The following is a 10,776-nucleotide window of genomic DNA, read 5'->3' as shown; positions in this document are numbered from 1 at the left end:
AGACCCGTAACACTGAAAGTTAACGCTGATAGTAATAAAAATACGTAACACTGAAAGTTAACGCTGGTCGTTATACAGACCCGTAACACTGAAAGTTAACGCTGATAGTAATACAGACCCGTAACACTGAAAGTTAACGCTGATAGTAATAAAAATACGTAACACTGAAAGTTAACGCTGGTCGTTATACAGACCCGTAACACTGAAAGTTAACGCTGATAGTAATACAGACCCGTAACACTGAAAGTTAACGCTGATAGTAATAAAACTACGTAACACTGAAAGTTAACGCTGGTCGTTATACAGACCCGTAACACTGAAAGTTAACGCTGATAGTAATACAGACACGTAATACTGAAAGTTAATGCTGACCGTCATACTGACCCGTAACACTGAAAGTTAACGCTGATCGTCATACAGACCCGTAACACTGAAAGTTAACGCTGATCGTCATACAGACCGGTAACACCGAAAGTTAACGCTGATAGTAATACAGACACGTAACACTGAAAGTCATACACACGCATAATAAATAAAGCTAATAACAAAATTATGTAAAAACAGTGTAAAAACAAAAGTTAAATATATAGCTTCATATAATGGTGTGATATTCTAGGCTCATAATTTAAATTTCATGTACAAGTCAAACCTAATAACTCTTAATGGACAGATACAAATTTCATGAGTTGCGTTCACAGATATACAGTATGGGACCAACGCATGTTACCAGACAGAAAGCCTCCCAAACTCCTTCATTCACCTCTATAGTTCCAGTATGAAAACTTAAGAAATCTAAATTAGATTTCATTTTGAACAATCCCCTCATGTCCATTCCACTTTTCATGTGAATTCATAGATCCACTCCAGAACCCCCCCCCCCTCATATTTGAAAATGTCTGAAATCTGAAATAAGATTATTGCTTTGAGCTGCTTTTTATATAAATAAACGTCAATATATGTGCGTATCTGTTCCTTGTACATTTCCACAATCAGCACCAAAATTGACACGGTGAGGAAGGTCATGGGGGTCGCCCCCCTCTAATTTCATATCCAATTTTGGAAAAACTACCAATGTTGTATATATATATCTCAGCATGTAACTATGTAACTACTATTGATAGAATTCTTGAAAACAGTATGTCTTTCTTTTCAGTATTAGTACCTTAATGTATTTTTATTGCACATCTTAATGTTTATTATTTTAATAAAAAGATAGAAGCACAATTTTCTATCTTTAGTTGCAAACGAGTTTTTATTTCACCCGTCCAACTGACCGATACTCCAGCTAGCATTCATATAAATATTTCAAAGTAAATCGGTTCGTTCCAGCCTGACAGCCACCAAAACCACCCCCTGATTCCATATTTGTTGGAGCCTCTCCTGGCTTTTCTATATAAAAAAAAACGTTTTCTTCTCTTAAATCTTGTGAGATTCAAAAGTCTGAATGCAAACGTTCAAGTCGTTTTGTTAATAATTTTTGGGAGGAATTCAAAGTAAAGACAGCTACAATATATGTTTAAGAATTACTACATGTCAGGAAAGTTATATCAAATATAAAGGTAAGAATTAAGGCTAACACTAATCGAGGCAAATAGAGCGTCCTTACGTAAGCGTGTGCGTTCAAGCTGACATAATATGTAATATCATGTTCTAAAGGAGGACAAGACTTAAATCTGACACAATTTTCGTCATTGCCATAAATCAGATTTGACCTGATATGCAACAAGACATACAGACGATTCTGGTTAACATTCACTTCTCTGTTACCGGTCATGATCTAAATTTTCTCTCTCGGCAGCCCGAGGGCGAGAGAACTGTGGCGGAACTAGAATATTTTTTTTTCTTTTCCAGCGCCGATAACCATGAAGAAGGATCAACACAGCCTCCGAAAATTCCGGATATGATGACGCTACCCAAAGGTTAGAGAACCTTAGTGTATGTCATTTTCACGGCATGCGATGAAAGATAGAAAATATTCATGGGCACCGAAAAACATTTTTCTTCACAAAAACCTGGACCTATTAAGTAAATGACTAATGGGTAAAAAAAACAAAGAAAAAACTAACAAAATCAATAGGTTTTTCGAGTATTGAAAGACGGGTTGGTTCCCTATCCCACCACCTTCAGCCTTCGGGCAGGTCATCATTCAAGCCTGGTGGAAGCAAACTAAAGCAGATAAATCGTAATTCAAGTGACTAAGCATTGCTTTGTTTAAGTTCTATCGTTAATATGGCCGTTTGTGAAACTTTATCATTGAAATCTCCCAAAAGAAAACGCTTTTACTCGGAAAAATGTGTATCCATTTCTCTTTCTTATGGATTATTTTTCGCGGAATTGAACATTCTATTAGTTGAGGTTTGTCGTCAAATAAAACCGCTGAGATTTGCTCTTATTTCAGCTTTAGTGAATTAGCACTACTTATTTCATCGTAATTAAATACTGTAAGCTCCAGATCTAACACGTGTAATATTTTTAACTTCTAGTGTCTGTGTTGATTTTTATCTACTGTTATTTTCTTGGTGTAATTAAGGTTAATTGTCATCCAAAAATGGTTTATTAGGATTCACGTGATTTCAGTAAGAGGTCAACGACACCTCCTGGTAATGAGGTGAACGTTTCTCCTAGTACTGTATAAACACACTAGCTGCACGAACCCGCGTGTGGCGCAAGCGTATATGATATAGAATTCATACCCGCATGCACCACGTTCTTGAAATCGATTTCATGACGTCATTTCTGCACTACTTCCTCGTGACGTTTCTAACTCGGTGCATACCTGCGCAATGTTCCGAGACGGGTTTATTATGGTACTTCTATAACATAATATGTCAAGGAAGAGGCTCCTTCCACTTTATTTTTGTACCATATGCTGCTCTCATTGGTTGATATACCATCTTAAGGTGTTCTGTTGTTACCGTATGTTATTTGTAACCTACTCGCAGAAAAACATATCCTCACAATTAACATCAAGATTGGTATAGAAATAAATCCCTCAAGTTGAACTGAAGCCCAGAATGTAACGAAAGTAGAAAACACAAGTCATTAAAAACATACTTCACGATGATTGAATACTTATTCCCCCCCTTCAATAATTGTAGTCGCAACAAAAAAAACAAACAAAACAAGCAAAACATGATGTAAGGAATTAAATGAGATGATTGAATACTTATTCCCCCCCCCCTTCAATAATTGTAATCGCAACAAAAAAACAAACAAACAAGCAAAACATGATGTAAGGAATTAAATGATTCATAGTAAATTATTCCAAGTTACAGATATAAAAGTTTTTGAAACGACTTTAAAACCATATTTGTCGACTTCATATTCTAATTAAGCCTGTGATGTAATTGGTAAACGTGACACAGACAAAATGCACTGTAAACAAACATTTGTTAGCAGGACGAGAAAGTGACAGAGGTAAGTAAACCAGCTGGAGATATGAAGTGTAAGTAATTTGAGAATTATATCCAAGTTTTTCTGAAGAAAATGTGTTACTTTTGATGTTCTGAATTAAGCACAATCCACCACAACACAAGTTCTAACTTATATTCTTCACGATCTCAGAATAACATAGAAAAATCGAATAAACGCATTTTATTGACATGTTTTAACATTCCATTCATGAAGTTGTGTCCATTTCCCTGTATTTCTCTCATGCGCAGCAGTTTGGTTTGGACTCTCTATCTATCTCTCTCTCTCTTTTTTTTTGTATCTCAATCAAATCTGTAATCTGGACTGTTAAATGATTACTTATCTCTTTAAAATATTCGTGAGAGATGACGAATTTTTTATCAAAATCACTTCTGTTAAATGAATCGATTATTGGCGAATCGGTTTCCGATATAACGGGTATCTTTCAGATAGTTTCAAATCGTTTTCTCAAATATTTTTACCTTGTTGAAATAAATAAAAGTTGCAACGTTTAAACTTCATAGTATATACTACAAGCAAAAGTACCCGTCCCCAGTGCTGGGAAAATTTTAAGTTAATCTATCAATTTAAAATATTTCATGGGCTTTAAAAAAAAAGGTTGATTGTGTTGCACTCTTGGTTTCACTCAGAACCAAAGCTCTGAGCTAGTTATACCACCCACCAGCGCGAAAAGTAATTGTTGATCATTTCAGTCATGCTAAGAGCGGCTCAACAATAACATACAGTAAATCTACATTTTATTCTTTAAGTTACGTCATATTTTAAAATGTGAATGATAGTGTGATTAATTCCTAACAATTTAGTGTAGAATATCCTGCTTGCGAAATAAAATTTGGCATCGACATTATTCATACCTGTTCTCCCGTCATTTCAAAAGTGAATGTTGAGCTTTGCCTGCGTGCGCAGCTTTTAAAACGGGAGACAGACGAACGCTCTGACAAACACCACGGTTAACAATATATATATATAAGGTATCGTATCATAAATCGCTTTATGACTGAAAAATTTTGATCTTAAAAATATTGAATAGGTCGTGGATGAATCAGGCGATTTCCATATGTTTCTGTTAGAAATGAATTGTTAATCTTTTTGAAACATTTCAAACATTTTTTGTGCGAGCAGAAGTCTGTCGTACACGTCCTGGTTTTGTTCTGCGCTTTACGCTAAACGTGGGGAACTGCAGTTATTCGTTATTAGGCATGAGAAGGTGTTTGATGCTTTTACACTTGCTGTGAACTACAGATAAAATTATCATTACTAAGGAACCAATTTTATTATGTCTATCTTGCTTTTCTTTAGAAAAAGTATGAAGGAGATTATCCGAACGATAAAGAGTTAGAAAATATTGGTGTCTAAAACTGAAACGACCTTAAAAACATATTCTAATTTTGAATAACACCTATTAACATACAGTAATGGGACGTTTCGTTAAAATAGATATAGCTCTTCAAGACGAATCATATTCTAATTTTCAATAACACCTATTAACATGCAGTAATGGAACGTTTCGTTAAAATAGATATAGCTCTTCTAGACGGATCTTATTCTAATTTTTGATAACACCGATTAACATCCAGTAATGGAACGTTTCGTTAAAATAAATATAGCTCTTCTAGACGGATCATATTATAATTTTCAATAACACCTATTAACATGCAGTAATGGAACGTTTCGTTAAAATAGATATAGCTCTTCTAGACGGATCTTATTCTAATTTTTAATAACACCGATTAACATCCAGTAATGGAACGTTTCGTTAAAATAAATATAGCTCTTCTAGACGGATCATATTCTAATTTTTAATAACACCGATTAACATCCAGTAATGGAACGTTTCGTTAAAATAGATAAAGCTCTTCTAGATGGAACATATTCTAATTTTTAATAACACCGATTAACATCCAGTAATGGAACGTTTCGTTAAAATAGATAAAGCTCTTCTAGATGGAACATATTCTAATTTTTAATAACATCGATTAACATCCAGTAATGGAACGTTTCGTTAAAACAGATATAGCTCTTCAAGACGAATCATATTCTAATTTTTAATAACATAAATTAACATGCAGTAATGGAACGTTTCGTTAAAATAGATATAGCTCTTCAACACGGATCATATTCCTATTTTCAATAATATAAATTAACATGCAGTAACGGAACGATCCAATGCTCAAATGATTTGTTTCGTTAAAATAGTACAAGTATATGACTTTTCAAGACCAATCAAAATCTCATATACTGCTCAATCGGTGACACTGCTTTCAATCTTGTAGGTAGTTTAACCTGTATCTAGATACATTTTCGTTCTAACACCAAATCAAAACTAATAACGCACGTTTCCTCAATAAAGACTTGTTACTCTGTATTCGCAAAGTTTAAGTAGAAACTCTAAACGTACACTATTTGAAATATACAGGATGTCCCAAAATGAATATACCAAAAACAAAAGTTGAATAACTTTTTAATTGTTCGAGATAACAACAAAATATCTTCTGAAGGCTTGTAAGTTTTAGTTAAGTTAATTATTATTGTTATTATTTACATTGTAACTGCATTGGAACTGCCCCCGTTTTTGAGTAAAATGACAACTCCTGAAGATTTCCCCTGAGTTCACCCCTTTGGACTATTATCTTTGTGGCTTTTTGAAAACAAACGTCTACCATAAGAAGCCAAGCGATCTTCAGGAACTGAAACTTCAGTATCCGTGATGCTGCCTTATGTTGGAAATGTGTTCTCAGAATTTGAATGTAGAATTAGATTGACTATAACTAATGATGAAAGACATGTAGAATTTTAAAACTTACAACCCTTCATAATATATTCTGTTTTGAATTTTGTTGTTATCTCAAATAATGAAAAAGTTATTCAACTTTCTTATGTTTTGGTATATTCATTTTGGGACACCCTGTATATTGATGCGGAGTAACCGACAAAATTCCACATATATTACAACGATATAAAAACGTTGTAAATGGATCAGTAGTTATGCCCTAATCTGTTTATAATTTAATTGAGGATTTAATCATGTTCATTTTAATCTATATAAAAAAAAAGTGTTATTTTGTTACCCGGGTTTTGTTAAAGTAGCAGCGGTAGAGAGTTTTATTACTTACCGCTGCTACTTTAAAGGTTACGTGTTATTACACACTTTGTTTTCATCCGAATATATATTTTATACTCCTCTACTGTACTTGTTCAGACCACATCACTTAAAGAACAAAATTGAAAGGAAAGAAAAACTTATATAATGTCTTACATCTGTAGAGTCACACACAAGAGCACAACATAGGAAAGTTACCTCACACTTCAGAATTGCCCTTACTTCGAGTTTCTTTGCACGGCTGGCTCCTGATGAGACCGCGACTCTTATATGGCTGTACACCAACTTCTCACTGTTCCGATTTCTCTGGCGTGCTGCATGTTACCCGACTGCCCGACTCCCCGCCCACGTGGATACGAACACTTTTCCCTACTTTCTACACCGGTGTCTCCTTTTGACTCACAATTGGGACCAGACTTCGCTCGAGAAGGTCGTCTGTGACTAATCTACCTCACGTAAACTTCCAGTTAGTTCGTGGAACTTGACAAGAAATTTAAAAAATTAAAATAACTTTAAAATTGAATAAAATCAAAGAACCTGATATTTAAATGTATAGAATGTAGCCCCTGAAACTAGAAATGATGCCAGCTGAAAGGGGAAATAGATGATTTGATGTTAACATGTATCAAAACACATAAGTATTTTACTTTAAGTTAAACCTAACATAATGTTTAATGAGTTATTTTTTTTAAATTTTACATTCTAAATGTCAAAACAAAATAAATTTTACCTAATTATTTAATCCTGGTCTCATCGCATTAAATGGGGAAGTTTCCAAAAATGATGACATTACGTTTATCTTATGCGCAAAAAATAATTTTCCAAAGTCATAAGAGCACATTTACTTTGGACACAAAAAGATATTTCCAAAATGGTAAGAGCACGTTTGTCTTGGGCACAAAAGATATTTCCAAAATGGTAAGAGCACATTTGTCTGGGGCACAAAAGATATTTCCAAAATAGTAAGAGCACATTTGTCTGGGACACAAAATATATTTCCAAAATAGTAAGAGCGACAAACGTGCTCTTACCATTTTGGAAATATCTTTTGTGTCCCAGACAAACGTGCTCTTACTATTTTGGAAATATCTTTTGTGCCCAGACAAACTTGGGCACAAAAGATATTTCCAAAATAGTAAGAGCAAGTTTGTCTTGGGCACAAAATATAAACGTTCAATATTTTCAAAGTACATTTAGATTTGGCACACAAGGTAACTCTCCAAAGTTCCCAGAGTAAGTTTATTTGGAGCACTACAGCTCTGAGAATACTTTTATTTTGGGGTAATACTAGCAGAATTGTTAAAGTGTTGTTACTAATTAACTTCTTGAGAATATTGGAACAAAATAATCGAGAAGCTCGAATCATCACTAAAATATGGATATTTTGTTTGTTGTTGAGCATAAAGATACACAGTGGACTATCTGTGCTCTGCCTACTGCGGGTGTCTAAACCCGATTTTAATGCAATAAGCACTCAGCCTTACCACTAAGCTTGCAGGGACATTTAATTTATTTAGTTTTAAATAAAATTTCAGGGAGTCTGTACTATCTACGAAGTTCTCTTCACAAATATATATATATATATAACACCTAATTTTTATTTTCAGTCCTGTAGAATAACCCCCTCTTTGTGGCTCAGTGGTAAGATTGAGGGCTCATAACACTAAAAATCTGGCTTAGATAACGCGGTGAAAGAGCACAGATAGCCCATTGTGTAGGTTTGTACTTAACGACAAATAAAAAAAAAACCTGTAGAATAATCAAAGGTTTAAAAAAATCAAAATATTTCTCTATTCACTAAAAGTGAAAATACAACCTAACATATCATTCCACTCACCACTTGTCATTGAACTATACCGGTTTCGGGGAATTCCACCCTTAATCAATAACACTGGGCAAGGGCAAATCGAAAAAGCAAGACTAAGTTTCTTGTAGTGTTGAAATAAATGGCGTATTTTAGTTGTCTTTTGCTCACCACAGAATACCTACATTTATACAGAATTCAAAGAATATTTACGTCATTCATCTATTCTTCAAAATTATTCTTTCTTTATTTTAATATCATCGCTCGTAGGTTAGAAAAGTAGTCCATAGCTGAAAGTTCATTGAGTTCAATCATAACCAAAATCAAAAGTTATTTAATAATTACATAATATAATAGCACCTGCTTAGCAGCCCCGCAGTTACCATTATAAAACCCATTTCCAAGTTGAAAAAATGCTTGATCAGCCAGTCAAATTAACAATAACGTTCAAGTTAATTTCACCCCAAATGCGCATGCGTGTATCAAAACAAAAACGATTAAAATAGCGTAACAATAGAAAAAAATATATATATATATATAATTGCATTTAAAACACAACTTTATGACGGCCTCTTCTACATCAGGAGTAGCCAATAGGCGGACGTTAGTACATTTCGAACGGATCTCAAATTCGTGTGCATTTTTTTTTTATTGCATTCACATCGGCAATTATAGGACAATACAGAATGAAAAGTGTTGTGTGCTAAACGTTGATTAACAACTGTGCATTCTACAGTACATCAAGTTAAAAATTCGGAAATCAAAGTACATCTGTAATATATCATAAATATACGAAAAACAACATTGAAAAGTATTAACATTTTTCTCTGGGCCTATCTATGGGACTCGAATAGGTGCAAGTTGATGAAAGGTGTCTCTCTGGATCTTGACCTTACAGTAAACAAGAAATTAGAACATTGAACTGGATCTTGACCTTACAGTAAACAAGAAATTAGAACATTGACAAAAAATAATAATTGACTACCCCTGTTTTACACAGTTCACTTGAAACTTGTTGAGTCTAGCACGAGAGGTTTCCAATTTTCAACAGGTAAATTTGAAATTTTTACCACTTCCCAGAATTCCCTGAAGGAGGCAATAAGTAGATTAGCAGCCGAAATATTGGATATAAGCTGATTAGTAATTATGATTTAGTTATAGATATAATAGATTAGTAATTACATTCAGATAATCGTACAGGTTACTATTAAACTATGCCAGCGATAAAACCAATATATTTTATAAAGTTCGTCGAAATTTTCATATAGAATCTTTATAAACAGCCAGGAAAAAAATGTGTAATTTATGTATCTCCTATTGGCAGAAAATGATGAAATATTGAGGCGGAAGACCGTTATTACTTGCGCCCAGTAACACACTAACATATAATTTCGGTCAAAAGTTCACGACAGGTGTTCCAGACAGGGATATTTATTGGCAACGTTGTTGATTTTCAGAGGAGAGAGAGTATATATACATCTATATAAAAACATCACTTCCCTCAACACAATGTCCCAAAACACCGTTAAAACGTGACTATAGTTTAATGTACGACTTTAACATCACATAGTGATGCTCTGAAAACCAAAGTGTTGGCCAATAGTAAAGAACTAAACACTGATTACGTTTCAACATATGGTTTGGATTAAAAGCAGCCCATAGGGTATTCGCCTTGTACATTCTATTTTTCTCTCTTTCGTAAGTGGATAAAAGAGAAACAAGTAAGCGAAGTCGCAAGGTTTTTTTTCTATTAATCTGTAGCCAAGTTTCTGAGTTTCAAATAGTTTAGGATGTGTAAGATATAGGCTTTCTCATTGTGATTCAAAGTTATACAGGTAAGCTTTTTGTGGTGATTTTGTTTCAAAACCACAACTGATGATACAAGAGTAATTTTATTTCATATATTACAACTATTACTCCCTTGAACCAGTGGTAATTTCTTTAAGGTAAAGAAATGAACATAAATAACATTTTCCATCATACATATTAAAGATGCCCTAAACGTTTGTTGCCTCATATTTAAATCTCTTCTATGTGTGGATTACGTTTGATTTGCATCACAAAACTTATTGGCCCTTTGTCAGACTATGCATGTGTTATTTTCACGCACTACCCACGTGTACACGTGCAACACTAATCTGTAATATGTTAATATTGACAAGAATTAGTACACTGCTCTCAGTTCATTAGCTTCTGGACTATCCTTTATTTGTTATCAAAATCAGTGTAACCTGAAAAAATTACACTGCTAGAAAGGTCAACACTCCAAGTTTCGGATATTTTGATCCACTCACTCCAGTCAAGATATTTCATTTTGTGATTCACTTAGAATACTGATTGTTGGACTAGCTGCCTGTATTACAGAGAAGAATAGAGATATGTCAGGTGAAACTCCTCTGGGTTGCTTCTGATCTATAACAGATTTATAATATGGATTTCT

At 33.9% G+C, this 10,776-nt stretch overlaps 1 protein-coding gene across 1 annotated transcript in view; it reads right to left on the bottom strand.

The window, feature by feature from the left end:
* The window catches only part of LOC106467456 (solute carrier organic anion transporter family member 3A1-like), a 159,373-nt gene extending 152,367 nt beyond the window's left edge, over window positions 1–7,006 (bottom strand). Inside the window, exon 1 of the mRNA XM_013927810.2 lies at window positions 6,755–7,006. The gene's annotated coding sequence lies outside the window, so the exon portion shown is untranslated. The remainder of the gene's footprint in view (window positions 1–6,754) is intronic.
* Between the last annotated feature and the right edge of the window lie 3,770 nt (window positions 7,007–10,776).

The sequence above is a fragment of the Limulus polyphemus genome, unplaced genomic scaffold, assembly GCF_000517525.1.
Source record: "Limulus polyphemus unplaced genomic scaffold, Limulus_polyphemus-2.1.2 Scaffold2620, whole genome shotgun sequence".
NCBI classification, from domain to species: domain Eukaryota; kingdom Metazoa; phylum Arthropoda; class Merostomata; order Xiphosura; family Limulidae; genus Limulus; species Limulus polyphemus.
The sequence above is the reverse complement of the archived record's forward strand: the minus strand, read 5'-3'. Positions and strand labels throughout refer to the sequence as shown.